An 18,257-nucleotide genomic window follows, 5' to 3' on the forward strand; every position below is an offset into this window, starting at 1 on the left:
CAGTTTGTCAGGAATACAGGATTTATTGGAGGTAGAGGCACAGGAAAATTAAGGAAAAAAATAGATAGGCATCTGTTTTTTAACGGCTATGTATGACAAAATAAAGACCATTAAAACAGATGCTTTTGCCATTGTACTTTTAATTTCTAGTATTTTCATTTGGGTCTTCTATTTTTTTCTTTTCAATTTTTAAGTTCAGGGGTACATGTGCAGGATTTGCAGGTTTGTTACACAGGTAAACATGTGCCATGGGCAGGGTGCAGGGGCTTGACTTATGCTTGTAATCCCAACACTTTGGAAGGCCAAGGCAGGTGAATCACCTGAGGTCTGGAGTTTGAGACCAGCCTGACCAACATGGAGAGACCACATCTCTACTATAAATACAAAATTAGCCAGGGTTGGTAGCACATACCTGTAATCCCAGCTACTTGGGAGGCTGAGGCAAGATAATCGCTTGAACCTGGGAGGCAGAGGCTGCAGTGAGCCAAGATCACACCATTGCACTGAGGCCTGGGCAACAAGAGCGAAACTCTGTGTAAAAATAAAACAAAACAAAACAAAACAAAAAAAACAGGCATGTGCCATGATGGTTTGCTGCATAGGTCATCCCATCACCTAGATTTTAAGCCCAGTATCCATTAGCTATTTTTACTGATGCTTTCCCTTCCCCCATCGCTCTGGACAGGACCCAGTTTGTGATGTTCCCCTTGCTGTGTCCATATGTTCTCATCGTTCAGCTCCCACTTGTAAGTGAGAACATATGGTGTTTGGTTTTCTGTTCCTGGGTTAGTTGGCTGAAGATAATGACTTCCACCTCCATTCATGTCCTGCAGAGGACATGATCTTGTTCCTTTTTTGTGACTGCATAGTATTGCACACATTATTTTTTATCCAATCTATCATTGATGGGTATTTGAGTTGACTCCATGTCTTTGCTATTGTGAACAGTGCTGCAATGAACATACACATGCATGTATCTTTGTAATAGAATGATTTATATTTCTTTGGGTACATACTCAGTAATGGGATTGCTGGGTCGAATGGTATTTCTGCCTCTATGTCTTTACAATGGTTGAACTAGTTTATACTTCCATCATCACTAAAAAAGTGTTTATTTTTCTCCACAACCTCATCAGCATCTGTTGTTTTTTGACTTTTTAATAATAGCCATTCTGACTGGCATGAGATGGTATCTCATTGTGGTTTTGATTTGCATTTCTCTAATGATCAGTGACATTAAGCTTTTTTTCATATGTTTTTGGCTGCATGAGAAGTGTGTGTTCATGTCCTTTGCTCGCCTTTTAGTAGATTGTTTGTTTTTTTCTTGTAAATTCATTTAAGTTCCTTATAGACTCTGAATATTAGACCTTTGTCAGATGGATACATTTCAAAATTTTTCTCCCATTCTGTAGGTTGTCTGTTTACTCTTTTGATTTTTTTTTTTTTTTTTTTTTTTTTTTTGCTGTGCAGAAGGTCTTTAGTTTAATTAGATTCCATTTGTCAATTTTTGCTTTTGTTGCAATCGCTTTTGGCGTTTCATCATGATATCTTTGTCTGTGCCTGTGTCTTGAATGGTACTGCATAGAGTTTTTTTCTAGGATTTTTGTAGTTTAAGGTTTTACATTTAAGTCTTTATTTTAATCCATCTTGAGTTAATTTTGGTATATGGTGTAAGGAAGGGGTACAGTTTCAATTTTCTGCATATAACTAGCCATTATTGCCAGCACAATTTATTAAACAGGGAGTCCTTTCCCAATTGCTTGTTTATGTCAAGTTTGTTGAAGATCAGATGGTTGTAGGTGCAGTCTTATTTCTGAGTTATCTATTCTGTTCCATTGGTCTATGTGTCTGTTCTTATACCAGTACCATGCTGTTTTGGTTACTGTAGCCATGTAGTATATTTTGAAGTTCGGTGGCAAGATGTCTTCAGTTTCGTTCTTTTTGCTTGGGATTTTCTTGGCTATTTGGGTTCTTTTTTGGTTCCATATGAATTTCAAAATAGTTTTTTCTAATTCTGCGAAGAATGCCAATGGTAGTTTAATAGGAATAGCTTGAATCTATAAATTACTTCAGGCAGTATGGCCATCTTCATGATATTGATTCTTCCTATCCATGAGCATGGAATGTTTTTCCATTTGTTTCTGTCCTCTCTCATTTCCTTGAACAGTGGTTTGTAGTTCTCCTTGAAGAGGTCTTTCATTTCCCTTTTTAGCTGTATTCTTATTATTATTATTGTTTTTTTTTTTTTTTTTTTTTTTTTTTTTTGGTAGCAATTGTGAAGAGGGCTCACTCATGATTTGGCTCTCGGCTTGCCTGATGTTAGTGTATAGTAATGCTAGCAATATTTGCACATTGATTTTACATTCTGAGACTTAAGTTGCTTACCAGTTGAAGTTGCCTATCAGCTTAAGAAGCTTTGGGGCTGAGACAATGGGGTTTTCTGAACATAGAATTGTGTCATCTGCTAACAGAGACAATTTGGCTTCCTCTCTTCCTGTCTAAATACATTTTATTTCTTTTCACTTGCCTGATTGCCCTGGTCAGAACTTCCATAACACATTGAATCGGAGTGGTGAGAGAGGGCATCCTTGTCTAGTGCCAGTTTTCAGGGGGAATGTGTCCAGCTTTTGCCCATTCAGTATGATATTGGCTGTGGGTTTGTCATATATGACTCTTATTATTTTGAGGCCTTTTCTGCATTTGTTGAAATAATCATGTTGTTTTTGTCTTTAGTTCTGTTTAAGTGATGAATTACATTTATGGATTTGTGTACGTTGAACCAGCCTGGCATCCTGGGGAAGAAGCCGACTTGTTTGTGGTGGATAATATGTTTGATGTGCCACTGAATTCAGTTTGCTGGAACTTTATTGAGGATTTTTGCATTAATGTTCATCAGGGATATCGGCCTGAAGTTTTGTTGTTGTTGTTGTATCTCTGTCAGGTTTTGGTATTGGGTGATCCTGGCCTCATATAACCAGTTAGGGAGGAGTCTCTACTCTTCAATTTTTCTGGAATAGTTTTAGAAGAAATGGTACCAGTCCTTCTTTGTACCTGTGGTAGAATTCAGCTGTGAATCCATCTGGTTCTGGGCTCTTTTAGGTTTGAAGATTATTTATCAGTGCCTCAATTTCAGAACTCATTATTGATCTATTCAGGGATTCAATTTCTTTCTGGTTCAGTCTTGGAAATTGTGTGTCCAGGCATTTGTTCATTTCTTCTAGATTTTCTACTTTATGTGCATAGATGTGTTTATAATATTCTCTGATGGTTATTTGTATTTCTGTGGGGTCAGTGGTGATATCCCCCTTATCATTCCTGATTGTGTTTATTTGCTCCTTCTCTCTCCTTTTTTTTTTTTTTTTTTTTTTGAGACGGAGTCTCGCTCTGTCTCCCAGGCTGGAGTGCAGTGGCCGGATCTCAGTTCACTGCAAGCTCTGCCTCCCGGGTTTACGCCATTCTCCTGCCTCAGCCTCCCGAGTAGCTGGGACTACAGGCACCCGCCACCTCGCCTGGCTAATTTTTTGTATTTTTAGTAGAGATGGGGTTTCACTGTGTTCGCCAGGATGGTCTCGATCTCCTGACCTCGTGATCCGCCCGTCTCGGCCTCCCAAAGTGCTGGGATTACAGGCTTGAGCCACCGCGCCCGGCCTCCTTCTCTCTTTTATATTAGTCTAGCTAGCAGTCTATTTTATTAAAATTTTCAGGAAAAAAAAAAAAAAAAAAAAAAACAGCTCCCAGATTCATTGATTTTTTGAAGAGTTTTTTTCTTGTGCCTCTATCTCCTTCAGTTCAACTCTGATTTTGGTTATTTCTTGTATTCTGCTAGCTTTGGGATTTGTTTGCTCTTGGTTCTCTGTTTCTTTTAGTGCAGATGTTAGGTTGTTAACTTGAGATAATTCAAGGGTTTTGATATGGGCATTTGGTACTAAAAATCTCCCTCTTAACACTGCTTTAGCTGTATTCCAGAGATTCTGGTATGCTTTCTCTTTGATCTCATTAATTTCATAGAACTTCTTGATTTTTTCCTTAATTTCATTATTTACCTAAGAATCATTCAGGAGCAGGTTGTGCAATTTCCATGTAGTTTTGTGGTTTTGAGAGAGTTTCTTCATCTTAAGTTCTAATTTGATTGTGCTATGGTCTGAGAGAATGTATGTTTTGACTTCAGTTCTTTTGCATTTGCTGAGGAGTGTTTCAGTTCTGATTGTGTGATAAGTTTTAGAGTAAGTGCCGTGTGGTGATGAGAAGACTGTATTCAGAAGAAGTATATTCTGTTGTTTTGGAGTGGAGAATGCTGTAGATGCCTATCAGGTCCCCTTGATCCAGAACTGATTTCAGGTCCTGGATATCTTTGTTAATTTTCTATCTTTTTTTTTTTTTTTTTTTTTTTTTTTTGAGACAGAGTCTCGCTCTGTCGCCCAGGCTGGGGTGCAGTGGCTGAATCTCAGCTCACTGCAAGCTCCGACTCCCGGGTTTAGGCCATTCTCTTGCCTCAGCTTCCCGAGTAGCTGGGACTACAGGCGCCCGCCACCTCACCTGGCTAGTTTTTTGTATTTTTTTTTTTTTAGTAGAGACGGGGTTTCATCGTGTTAGCCAGGATGGTCTTGATCTCCTGACCTCGTGATCCGCCCATCTCAGCCTCCCAAAGTGCTGGGATTACAGGCTTGAGCCACCGCGCCCGGCTAATTTTCTATCTTGATGATCTGTGTAATATTGTCAGTGGCATGTTAAAGTCTCTCATTATTATTTTGTGGGAGTCTAAGTCTCTTTGTAGCTGTCTGAGAACTGGCTTTATGAAACTGGTTAGTTAGTTTATGAAAAGGTTAGTATTGTTAAAGTATGCCTGTATTAAGTGCATATATATTTAGGATACTTAGCTCTTCTTGTTGAATTGAACCCTTTACCATTATGTAATGCTCTTCTTCTTCTTTTTTGATGGTTTTTGGTTTAAAGCTTGTTTTGTCAGAAGCCAGGATTGCAATCCTGCTTTTTTCTGTTTTCTGTTTGCTTGGTAAATTTACCTCCTTCTCTTTATTCTGAGTCTCATATGTGATATGGGTCTCTTGAAGACAGCATACCAATAGATTTTGTCTCTTTTTCCAGCTTGCTATTTTGTGCCTTTTATTAGGGCATTTACATTTAAAGTTAGTATTTACATTTAAGGTTGGTATTGTTATGTGTGCACTTGATCCTGTCATTATGATGCTAACTGGTTTTTATGCAGACTTGTTTATGTGGTTGCTTCATAGTATCACTGGTCTGTGTACTTCAGTGTGCTTTTGTAGTGGCTGGTAACAGTTTTTCCTTTTTTATATTTAGTGCTTCCTTCAGGAGTTCTTGCAAACCAGGTCTGGTGGTGACAATTTCCCTCAGTATTTGCTTGTCTGAATGGTATCTTATTTCTCCTTTGCTTATGAAACTTAGTTTGGTAGGATATGAAATTCTGGGGTGGAAATTCTTTTCTTCAAGAATGCGAGTATTAGCCTCCAAACTCTTTTGGTTTATAGGGTTGGGTCTGCTATTAATCTGATTGGGTTTCCTTTTGTAGGTGACCTGGCCTGTCTCTCTGGTTGCCCTTAACATTTTTTTTTTTTTTTTTTTTTTTTTTTTTTTTTTTTTTTTTTTTTTTTGAGACCTAGTCTTGCTCTGTTGCCCAGGCTGGAGTGCAGTGACTTGATCTCAGCTCACCGCAACCTCCGTCTCCTGGGTTCAAGTTCAAGCAATTCTCCTGCTTCAGCCTCCCAAGTAGCTGGGATTACAAGTGTGTACCACTATGCCTGGTTAATTTTTGTATTTTTAGTAGAGACAGAGTTTCACTATGCTGGCCAGGCTGGTCTTGAACTCCTTACCTCATGATCTGTCAGCCTTGGCCTCCCAAAGTGCTGGGATTACAGTCATGAGTCACTGCGTCCAGCTGCCCTTAACATTTTTTCTTACATTTCAACCTTGGAGAATCTATTACGTGTCTTGGGGTTGATCTTTTTGTAGAGTATCTTACTGGGGTTCTCTGCATTTCCTGAATTTGAATGTTGGCTTGTTTTTCTAGGTTGGGGAAGTTCTCCTGGATGATATCCTGAAGTATGTTTTTCTACTTGGCTCCATTTTCCCTGTCTCTTTCAAGGAACCCCAAACAGTTGTAGGTTCAGTCTTTACATAATCCCACAATTCTTGGAGGTTTTTTTCATTACTTTTCATTCATTTTGTCTATTGTTGTCTCTTCTTGTCTGCCTGTCTTATTTCAGAAAGATAGTCTTCAAGCTCTGAGATTATATTAGGGTTCTCTTAGAGGGACAAATATAATGGTGTGTATATATATACACACTATTATATTTATGTTAGTTAATATTCAATAAACTCATATATATATAATAGTATATACATATAATAGTGTGTGTATATATATATATGAGTTTATTGAATATTAACTTACATCATCACAACATCCCACAATAGGTTGTCTGCAAGTTGAGGAGCAAGGAGAGCCAGTCTGGGTCCCAAAACTGAAGAAGTTGGAGTCCGATGTTCGAGGGCAGGAAGCATCCAGCAGCACGGGAGAAAGATGTAGATTGGGAGGCTGGCCAATCTCTCCTTTTCATATTTTCCTGCCTGCTTTATATGCACTGAAAGCTAATTAAATTGTGCCCACCAGATTAAGGGTGGATCTGCCTTTCCCAGTCCACTGACTCAAATGTTAATCTCTTTTGGCAACACCTACCCAGACACACCCAGGATTAATACTTTGTATCCCTCAATCCAATCAAGCTGACACTCTGTATTAACCATCACAGAGATTCCTCCACTGGTCTATTCTGCTACTGATACTTATGATTGCATTGTGAAGTTCTTGTGTTGTGTTTTTCAGCTCCATTAGGTCAGTTACGTTCCTCTCTAAACTGGTTCTTCTGGCTATCAGCTTCTGTGTGGTTTTATCATGTTTCTTAGCTTCTTTAGTTGGGTTATGACATGTTCCTTTAGGTCATCAAAGTTCATTATTACCCACCTTCTGAAGCATACTTCTGTCAACTCAGCTATCTCATCCTCAGCCTAATTCTTTGCCCTTACTGGAAAAGTGTTGTGGTCATTTGGAGGAGAAGAAGTGCTCTGGCTTTTGAGTTTTCAGCATTTTTGCATTGATTCTCATCTCTGTGGGCTTGCCTACCTTCAATCTTTGAGGTTACCGACCTCTGAATGAGATTTTTGGGTGGTCTTTTATTTGTTAATGTTCTTGTTGTTGTGTTCTGTTTGTATTTTTTTTTTTTTAACAGTAAGGCTACTCTACTGTAGGGCTGATGTGATTTGCTAGGGGTCTGCTCCAGACCCTGGTTGCCTCAGTTTCTCTCCTACCTGGAGGTACCCCCACTGAAGACCACAAATCAGCATCTATGCCTAAATCTGAAATAAAAGTTGAAATTATTAACAATAACAACAAAAAGGATAAGACATTGGTTTGAAAAGAACCCCTACCAGAGCAACATGAATTCTGCTAAAATTGAAACAAGAACAAACATCAAATTGGTGGTGAAGCTTGGGTGGAAGAATGGCTAAATAATTGATGCTTTACAAAAAGTCTATAGAGATAATGGTCCAACGAAATCAGTAGTTCACAAATTAATAACTCATTTTAAGAATAGACCAGACAATGTTGAATATAAAGCCTGCAGTGGGCAGACCATCCACATTAATTTGCATGAAAAAAATTAACTTGTTCATGCCCTAATTGAAGTGGGCTGACAAATGACAGCAGAAACAATAGCCAACATCATAGACATCTCCACTGTTTCAGTGTACACAGTTCTGACTGAAAAATTAAAGTTGAGCAAACTTTTCACATGATAGGTGCCAAAACCATTGCACAGAGATCAGCTGCAGAAAAGAACAGAGCTTTCGATGGAAATTTTAAACAAGTGGGATCAAGATCCCAAAGCATTTCTGTGAAGAATTTTAATAGGAAATTAAACATGACTTTACCAGTATGATCTTGAAGACAAAGCACAATTGAAGCAATGGCTACCAAGAGGTGGCAGTAGTCCAGTCAAAACAAAAACAGACCAGTCAAAAGCAAAGGTTATGGATACAGTTTTCTGAGATGCCAAAAAAAAAGTTTGCTTGTTGACTTTCTGGAGGACCAAAAAATGATAATAGCTGCGAATGTCTTAAGAAAGCCTAAGCTTTAGCAGAAAAATGCTGCTAGGAAATCATCAGAGAGTACTCCACGCCGCAATGCTCCTGCTCATTCTTTTTATCAAACAAGGGCAATTTTGTGAGAGTTTTGATAGAAAATCATTAGGCATACACCTTACAGTTCTAACTTAGCTTCCTCTGACTTTTTTTTTGTTTCTTAATCTTAAAAAAAGTTGAAAGGGTATCTATTATTTTTTCATCAGTTAGTAATATGAAAATGACTACATTGACATGTTAAGTTCCCAGGACTTTCAGATCTTTAGGAATGGACTAAATGGCTGGTATTAGTTCTCACGAAAGTGTCTTGAATTAATGGAGCTTATGCTGGGAAATGAAGTTTTTATTTTTTGCTTTTATATTTGAATTCTGTGTTTTAATCTCTTTTTATGAACTTTTCAAAATGCCTTCATAGCTGCTCTTGCCACAGGGGAGAAAATGGGTAATTACATAAGATTATAAATATGTTAATTTGTTTCACTATAGTAACCACCTTACTATATATGTATCTCATAATATCATGAAGTATGCCTTACATATAGACAACAAAAATTTATTTTAAAACTAATAATATATTAAATGTGAGTGAACTATACAACCCAATCAAAATGCAGAGATTGCCAGACTGGATTTTTAAAAATCCAACTATATATTATTTATAAGTACTATAAATTAAATTCAAAGATACAAATAGATTATAGGTAAAAGGATGGAAAAATATGTTATACAATCAGCAATGATAAGAAATTTGAAGTAGCCATACTAACGTCAGACAAAATTTAAACAACAAACTATTATTAGAGATAAAGAGAAGCCCTTCATAATAATCAAAAGGTCAATTCATCAGGAAGATATGCCAGTTATTAATATATGTGCATATTTGTTTTATCCATATTGAAATTTGGGTTTTAAGGTCTCCAACTATTATTGTGGAACTATCTATTTCACCCTCCATTTCTGTCAGCTTTTGCTACAAGTATTTTCATAGCTGGGAGACTGGAAAAATGCTACACACCAAGTAGGCCTAACAGATGTCTATAGAACATTCCATTCAAGAATGAGTATATATTATTTTCAAGTACACATGGACTATCTACCAAGATACACTATAGATTAGATAATAAAACAAACCTGAACAAATTTAAGAGGATAGACATATTACAAAGTATGTTCTTCAACCACAATGAAGTGAAATTATAAATCAATAACAGAAAGAAATATGAGAATCTCGCAAGTATGTGGAAAATTAAATAGCACGCACTTAAACGCCCAATGAACTGAAGAGAAAATCAAAAAGGAAATTACAAAATATTTTGAGGTGAATGAAAATGAAGAAAAAACGTACCCAAACTTATAGGATATAGCTAAACCTATACCAATTATAATAATTATGACTATAGTAATTATAAATATACTCACATTAAGAAAAAACATAACAAATAATCTATTTTTCTGCTTAAGACATTGGAAAAAGAAGAACAAACTAAATCTAAAGCAATCGAAAAGAGAGAAATGATAAAGATTAGAACCAAAATTAATAAAATAAAGACTAAACAATAGAGTAAAAAAATCATTGTCACCAAAGCTGGTTATTTGAAAAGACCAACAAATTGAAAATTATTTTGATAGATTGACCAATTAAAAAAAGAAGAGATCCAAATTACTGAAAACAGAAAAGAAAAAGGAAGCATTACAACTGACATTTCAGGAAAAAAGAGAATATAAAGGAACACTATGAAAATTATGTCAATAAATTAGAAAATTTTGATGAAATAGATTAATGAACAGAAAAGTGCAAATTCCTGAACTGACTCAAGAAGAAATTAGACAATCTGCATATACTGACAAGTTAGTTAGTAAACAAAATAACTATACACACACAAAAAAGCTCAGGCTAAGGCAGCTTCACTGGTAAATTACATTAAACATTTAAAGAAAAATTGAGACTGGCCCAGCACAGTGGTTCGTGTCTGTAATCCCAGCACGTTGTGAGGCCAAGGTGGGAGGATTGCTTGAATCTAGGAGTTTGATACTAGCTTGGGCAACATAGTGCCACCCCATTTCTATGAACAAAATAAAAAATATAGCCAGGTGAGGTGGCACACGCCTATAATCTCAGCTACTCAGGAGGCCAAGATAGGAAGATCCCTTGGGTCCAGGAATGCAAAGTTGCAATAAATTGTGTCACTGCACTCCAGCCTGGGTGACAGAGACAGATTTGTCTCAGGAAGAAAAATAAATAAAAAGAAAAAACTAATGCCACTTCTTCACAGACTCTAGCAAAAAAACAGAAGAGGAAGGAACACCTCTCAATTTTATTCTATAAACCTAGTAATAGTAACCAAAACCAGACAAAGCTATCACAGGGAAACTACAGAACAATATCTTCTATGAATATAAGCACAAAATCTCTACAAAACACTAGCAATCTGATACTAAAAATATATAAAATAAGTGAATACCATAATAAAGTGAGATTTATCCCAGTAATAAAAGGTTGCTTTAACATTTAAGAATCAGTTAATATAAGACATCTGTATTACTGCATTTTCACACTGCTGATGAAGACATACACAAAACTGGGCAACTTGCCAAAGAAAGAGGTTTAATGGATTCACAGTTCCATGTAGCTGGGGAGGCCTCACAATCATGGCAGAAGGCAAGGAGGAGCAAGTCATGTCCTACATGGATGGCAGCAGGCAAAGAGAAACTTTTTGCAGGGAAACTCCCCCTTATAAAGCCATCAGATCTCATGAGACTTACTCACTGTCACAAGAACAGCTCAGGAAAGACCTGCCCCCATGATTCAATTACGTCCCACTGTTTTCTTCCCACAACATGTGGCAATTTTAGGAGCTACAATTCAAGATGAGACTTGGGTGAGGACACAGCCAAACCATATTAATATCATAGAAATAGAATTAAAAATTATATGATTTTATCAATAAATACAGAAAAAGCATCTAAATCTTTATGTCTCATAAATGGCATGATCTTTTGTATAAATAATTTTAAGGAATTCATTACAAAATTACTAGGAAAAATGAATGAATTCAGTAAGGTTTTAGGATATAAGACTCAGGAATAAAAATTAATTGTAGTTCTATAAACTTGTAATTTATAATCTGAAAATTAGATTAAAAACATTTTATTTACCATAGCATTAAATAATAAAATATTTAGAAATAAATTTAACAAAAGAAGTGTAATAATTTTGTTATAAAAACCACAAATTACAGTTGAAAGTAATTTAAAAAGATATAACAAATTTTTTTAACAGCTCATGTTCATGGATCAGAAGACTTAATATGTTAAGATGGCAGTCTTTTCCCAGATTTACCTATAGATTGAATGTAATCCTTATCAGAAGCCTAGTTGACTTTGTTTTAGAACTTGATACTCTGATTCTAACATGTATATGCAATTAGAAGGAACCCAGAGTAACCAAGGAAATCTTGAAAAAGTTTGAAGTAATAGTACTAGTAAGAAGAGTTTTCTTGAATCTAGGAGTTTGAGACCTGCCTGGGCAACATAGTGCAACTCCATTTCTATAAAACATATATATGTAAAAAAAATAGCCAGGTGTGGTGGCACATGCCTGTAGTCCCAGCTACTCAGAAGGTCAAGGTAGGAAGATCTCTTGGGTCCAGGAGTTCAAAGTTGCAATGAACCATGACTATGCCACTGTCGAAGAAATTATGCTTCCTATTTTCACAACCTAGTACAAAACAATGGTAGTCAAGACAATCTTACTGACATAAAGATAAATATATAGACCAATGGGATAAATTGAGAATCCAGGAAAAAAATATGTATCTATGACCAACTTATTTTCAACAAGACTGTCAAGACTATTAAATGGGGGAAATAATAGTCTATCTTTTCAACAAATGGTGGAGGGACAACTGGATAGCATGTGCAAAACAGTGAAGTGAGACTCTTGCCTAATATAATATACAATAATTAACACAAAATTGATATAATACCTACATTTAAGAGCTATAATTAGAAAATTATTTGAAAAAATTTGGGGGGTAAATCTTCATGGTCTAGTATTTGGTGATCATTTCTTAGATATGACATCAAAAATTCAAGACCAAAGAAAAAATAAACAAATAGTACTCTCAAAATGTAAAACATTTGTGCATCAAAGTACACTGTCAAAAAAGGAAAATAATAAAGAGAATCAGATAAAATATTTCCAAATCATATATCTAATAAGGATTTTATATTAGAATATGTAATGACTCTAAAAACTCAAGAATAAAAAGACAGGTAATTCAATATATAAATGGGACAAGGATCTGCATAGATAATACTCCAAGGGAGGTATACAAATGATCAATATACACTTGAAAAGATGCTTAATATTATTAGTGATAATGAAGATACAATTCAAAATCACAATTAGACAGCAATTCATACTCATTAGGATGGCCAGAATTTTTTATAAAGGAAAATAATAAATGTCATCAAGGATGAAGAGAAATTAGAATTCTCATAAATTACTTATGGGAATGTAAAATGATGCAGTCTCTGTTGTAAACAGTTTGGGAGTTCGCACTAAAATGAACATAGAATTACTATATGAAGCAATTCTCCTTGCTCTATACATGAAATAACTGAAAACAGGCATTGAAGCAAAAACAGACATGAGAAAGTTTTTTTTTTTTTTTTTTAATTACTATAAGTTCTAGGGTACATGTGCACAATGTGCAGGTTTGTTACATGTGTATACATGTGCCATGTTGGTGTGCTTCATCCATTAACTCGTCATTTATGTTAGGTATATCTCCTAATGCTATCCACCCCCTACCCCCTCCCCACAATAGGACCCAGTGTGTGATGCTCCCCTTCCCGAGTCCAAGTGATCTCATTGTTCAATTCCCACCTATGAGTAAGAGCATGCGGTATTTGGTTTTCTGTTCTTACAAAAGTTTGCTGAGAATGATGGTTTCTAGCTGCAGCTATGTCCCTACAAAGGACACAGACTCATCCTATTTTTGTGGCTGCATAGTATTCCATGTTGTATATGTGCCATATTTTCTTAATCCAGTCTGTCACTGATGGACATTTGGGTTGATTCCAAGTCTTTGCTATTGTGAGCAGTGCCTCAATAAACATATGTGTGCATGTGTCTTTATAGCAGCATGACTTATAATCCTTTGGGTATATCCCCAGTAATGGGAAGGCTGGGTCAAATGGTATTTCTAGTTCTAGATCCTTGAGGAATCGCCACACTGTTTTCCACAATGGCTGAACTAGTTTACAGTCCCACAAACAGTGTGTGTGTTCCTATTTCTCCACATCCTTTCCAGCATCTGTTGTTTCCTGATTTTTTAATGATTGCCATTCTAACTGGTGTGAGAGGGTATCTCATTGTGGTTTTGATTTGCATTTCTCTGATGGTGAGTGATGATGAGCATTTTTTCATGTGTCTGTTGGCTGTATGAATGTCTTCTTTTGAGAAGTGTCTGTTCATATCCTTTGCCCACTTTTTGATGGGGTTGTTTATTTTTATCTCATAAATCTGATTGAGTTCTTTATAGGTTCTGGATATTAGCCCTTTGTCAGATGAGTAGATTGCAAAATTTTTTTCCCATTCTGTAGGTTGCCTGTTCACTCTGATGGTAGTTTCTTTTGCTATGCAGAAGCTCTTTAATTTAATTAGATCCCATATGTCAATTTTGGCTTTTGTTGCCATTGCTTTTGGTGTTTTAGACATGAAGTCCTTACCCATGCCTATGTCCTGAATGGTAGTACCTAGGTTTTCTTCTAGGGTTTTTATGGTATTAGGTCTACCACTTGTCTCTAATCCATCTTGAATTAATTTTCGTATAAGGAGTAAGGAAAGGATCCAATTTCAGCTTTCCACTTACGGCTAGCCAATTTTCCCAGCACCATTTATTAAATAGGGAATCCCTTCCCCATTTCTTGTTTTTGTCAGGTTTGTCAAAGACCAGATGGCTGTAGATGTGTGGTATTATTTCTGAGGGCTCTGTTCTGATCCATTGGTCTATATCTCTGTTTTGGTACCAGTACCATGCTGTTTTGGTTACTGTGTAGCCTTGTAGTATAGTTTGAAGTCAGGTAGCGTGATGCCTCCAGTTTTCTTCTTTTGGCTTAGGATCGCCTTGGCAATGCAGGGTCTTTTTTGGTTCCAAATGAACTTTAAAGCAGTTTTTCCAATACTGTGAAGAAAGTCATTGGTAGCTTAACGGGGATGGCATTGAATCTATAAATTGCCTTGGGCAGTATAGCCATTTTCACAATATTGATTCTTCCTATCCATGAGCATGGTATGTTCTTCCATTTGTTTGTGTACTCTTTTATTCACTGAACAGTGGTTTGTAGTTCTCCTTGAAGAGGTCCTTTACATCCCTTGTAAGTTGGATTCCTAGGTATTTTATTCTCTTTGAAGCTATTGTGAATGGGAGTTCATTCATGATTTGGCTCTCTGTCTGTTACTGGTGTATAATAATGCTTGTGATTTTTGCACATTAATTTTGTATCCTGAGACTTTGCTGAAGTTGCTTATCAGCTTAAGGAGATTTTGGGCTGAGACAGTGGGGTTTTCTAAATATACAATCATGTCGTCTGCAAACAGGGACAATTTGAGTTCTTTTTTTCCTAACTGAATACCCTTGATTTCTTTCTCTTGCCTGATTGCCCTGGCCAGAACTTCCAACACTATATTGAATAGGAGTGGTGAGAGAGGGCATCCCTGTCTTGTGCCAGTTTTCAAAGAGAATGCTTACAGTTTTTGTCCATTCAGTATGATATTGGCTGTGGGTTTGTCATAAATAGCTCTTATTATTTTGAGATACGTTCCATCAATACCAAATTTATTGAGAGTTTTTAGCATGAAGAGCTGTTGAATTTTGTCAAAGGCCTTTTCTGTATCTATTGAGATAATCATGTGGTTTTTGTCTTTGGTTCTGTTTATATGCTGGATTATGTTTATTGATTTGCGTATGTTGAACTAGCCTCGCATCCCAGGGATGAAGCCCACTTGATCATGGTGGATAAGCTATTTGATGTGCTGCTGGATTAAGTTTGCCAGTATTTTATTGAGGATTTTTACATCGATGTTCATCAGGGATATTAGTCTAAGATTCTCTTTTTTTGTTGTATCTCTGTCAGGCTTTGGTATCGGGGTGATGTTGGCCTCATACATTGAGTTAGGGAGGATTCCCTCTTTTCCTATTGATTAGAATCTTTCAGAAGGAATGGTACCAACTCCTCCTTGTACCTCTGGTAGAATTCAGCTGTGAATCCGTCTGGTCCTGGACGTTTTTTGGTTGGTAGGCTATTAATTATTGCCTCAATTTCAGAGCCTACTATTGGTCTATTCAGGGATTCAACTTCTTCCTAGTTTAGTCTTGGGAGAGTGTAAGTGTCCAGGAAATTATCCATTTCTTCTAGGTTGTCTGGCTTATTTGCGCAGAGGTGTTTACAGTATTCTCTGATGGTAGTTTGTATTTCTGTGGGGTCAGTGGTGATATGCCCTTTATCATTTTTTATCGCATCTATTTGATTCTTCTCTCTTTTCTTCTTTATTAGTCTTGCTAGCGGTCTGTCAATTTTGTTGATCTTTTCAAAAAACAGCTCCTGGATTCATTGATTTTTTGGAGGGTTTTTTGTGTCTCTATCTCCTTCAGTTCTGCTCTGATCTTAGTTATTTCTTGCCTTCTGCTAGCTTTTGAATGTGTTTGCTCTTGCTTCTCTAGTTCTTTTAATTGTGATGTTAGGGTGTCAATTTTAGATCTTTCCTGCTTTCTCTCGTGGGCATTTAGTCCTATAAATTTCCCTCTACACGCTGTTGTAAATGTGTCCCAGAGATTCTGGAATGTTGTATCTTTGTTCTCACTGGTTTCAAAGAGCATCTTTATTTCTGCCTTCATTTCGTTATGTACCCAGTAGTCATTCAGGAGCAGGTTGTTTAGTTTCCATGTAGTTGAACGGTTTTGATTGAGTTTCTTAGTCCTGAGTTCTAGTTTCATGCACTGTGGTCTGAGAGACAGTTTGTTATAATTTCTATTCTTTTACATTTGCTGAGGAGTGCTTTACTTCCAACCATGTCGTCAGTTTTGGAATAAGTGCGATGTGGTGCTGAGAAGAATGTATATTCTTTTGATTTGGGGTGGAGAGTTCTGTAGATGTCTATTAGGTCTGCTTGGTGCAAAGTTGAGTTCAATTCCTGGATATCCTTGTTAACTTTCTGTCTCGTTGATCTGTCTAATGTTGACAGTGGGGTGTTGAAGTCTCCCATTATTATCATATGGGAGTCTAAGTCTCTTTGTATGTCTCTAAGGACTTGCTTTATGAATCTGGGTTCTCCTGTATTGGGTGCATATATATTTAGGATAGTCAGCTCTTCCTGATGAATTGATCCCTTTACCATAATGTAATGCCCTCTTTGTCTCTTTTGATGGTTTAAAGTCTGTTTTATCAGAGACTAGGATTGCAACCCCTACTTTTTTTTATTTTCCATTTGCTTGGTAGATCTTCCTCCATCCCTTTATTTTGAGCCTATGTGTGTCTCTGCATGTGAGATGGGTCTCCTGAATACAGCAAACGGATGGGTCTTGACTCTTTATCTAATTTGCCAGTCTGTGTCTTTTAATTGGACCATTTAGTCCATTTACATTTAAGGTTAATATTGTTATGTGTGAACTTGATCCTGTCATTATGATATTAGCTGGCTATTTTGCTCGCTAGTTGATGCAGTTTCTTCGTAGCATTGATGGACTTTACATTTTGACATGTTTTTGCAATGGCTTTTACCTGTTGTTCCTTTCCATGTTTAGTGCTTCCTTGAGGATCTCTTGTAGGGCAGGCCTGATGGTGACAAAATCTCTAAGCATTTGCTTGTCTGTAAAGGATTTTATTTCTCCTTCACGTATGAAACTTAGTTTGGCTGGATATGAAATTCTGGGTTGAAAATTCATTTCTTTAAGAAAGTTGAATATTGGCCCCCACTCTCTTCTGGCTTGAAGAGTTTCTGCCTAGAGATGTGCTGTTAGTCTGATGGGCTTCCCTTTGTGTGTAACCCGACCTTTCTCTCTGGCTTCCCTTCACATTTTTTCCTTCATTTCAACTTTGGTGAATCTGACAATTATGGGTCTTGGAGTTGCTCTTCTCAGGGAATATCTTTGTGACATTCTTTGTATTTCCTGAATTTGGATGTTGACCTGCCTTACTAGGTTGGGGAAGTTCTCCTGGATGATACCCTGCAGGATATTTTCCAACTTGGTTCCATTTTCCCTGTCACTTTCAGGCACCCCAATCAGATGTAGATTTGGTCTTTTCCCATAATCCCATACTTCTTGGAGGCTTTGTTCATTTCTTTTTTTTTCTTTTTTCTCCACACTTGTCTTCTCGCTTTATTTCATTCATTTGATCTTCAATTGCTGATACTCTTTCTTCCAGTTGATTTAGTCAGTTACTGAAGCTTGTGCATTTGTCACGTATTTCTCGTGTTACGGTTTTCATCTCCATCAGTTATTTTAAGGTCTTCTCTGCATTGATTATTCTAGTTATCCATTCATCCATTCTTTTCTCAAGGTTTTTAATTTATTTGCACTGGTTATGTAGTTCCTCCTTTAGCTCTGAGAAGTTAGATCGACTCAAGTCTTCTACTCTCAACTCGTCAAAGTCATTCTCCATTCAGTTTTGTTCCATTGCTGGCAATGAACTGCGCTCCTTTGGAGGGGGAGATGTGCTCTGATTTTTTGAATTTCCAGCTTTTCTGCCCTGCTTTTTCCCCATCTTTGTGGTTTTATCTGCCTTTGGTCTTTTATGATAGTGACGTACTGATGGGGTTTTCGTGTGGGTGTCCTTTCTGTTTGTTAGTTTTCCTTCTAATAGTCAGGACCCTCAGCTGTAGGTCTGTTGGAGTTTGCTTGAAGTCCATTCCAGACTCTGTTTGCCTGGGTATCAGCAGCAGAGGCTGCAGAAGATAGAATAATGCTGCACAGTGAGTGTTGCTGTCTGATTCTTGCTCTGGAAGCTTCGTTTTGGGGGTGTACTCCGCTGTGTGAGGTGTGAGGTATCGGTCTGCACCTATTGGCGGATGT

General features: G+C 36.9%; 1 long non-coding RNA gene across 6 annotated transcripts in view; it reads right to left on the minus strand.

Moving 5' to 3' along the window:
• LOC103240529 (uncharacterized) overlaps window positions 1-18,257 on the minus strand; it is a 377,357-nt gene that overhangs the window by 51,702 nt on the left and 307,398 nt on the right. For 3 of the 6 annotated variants that reach the window (XR_012095030.1, XR_012095028.1, XR_012095029.1), the window contains one exon: window positions 413-531. The exons of 2 other annotated variants lie outside the window; for them this stretch is intronic. This is a non-coding gene — a long non-coding RNA (uncharacterized lncRNA). The remainder of the gene's footprint in view (window positions 1-412; window positions 532-18,257) is intronic. One more of the 6 variants, XR_012095032.1, reaches the window with a different exon arrangement.

This window comes from Chlorocebus sabaeus, chromosome 13, assembly GCF_047675955.1.
Source record: "Chlorocebus sabaeus isolate Y175 chromosome 13, mChlSab1.0.hap1, whole genome shotgun sequence".
NCBI lineage: Eukaryota > Metazoa > Chordata > Mammalia > Primates > Cercopithecidae > Chlorocebus > Chlorocebus sabaeus.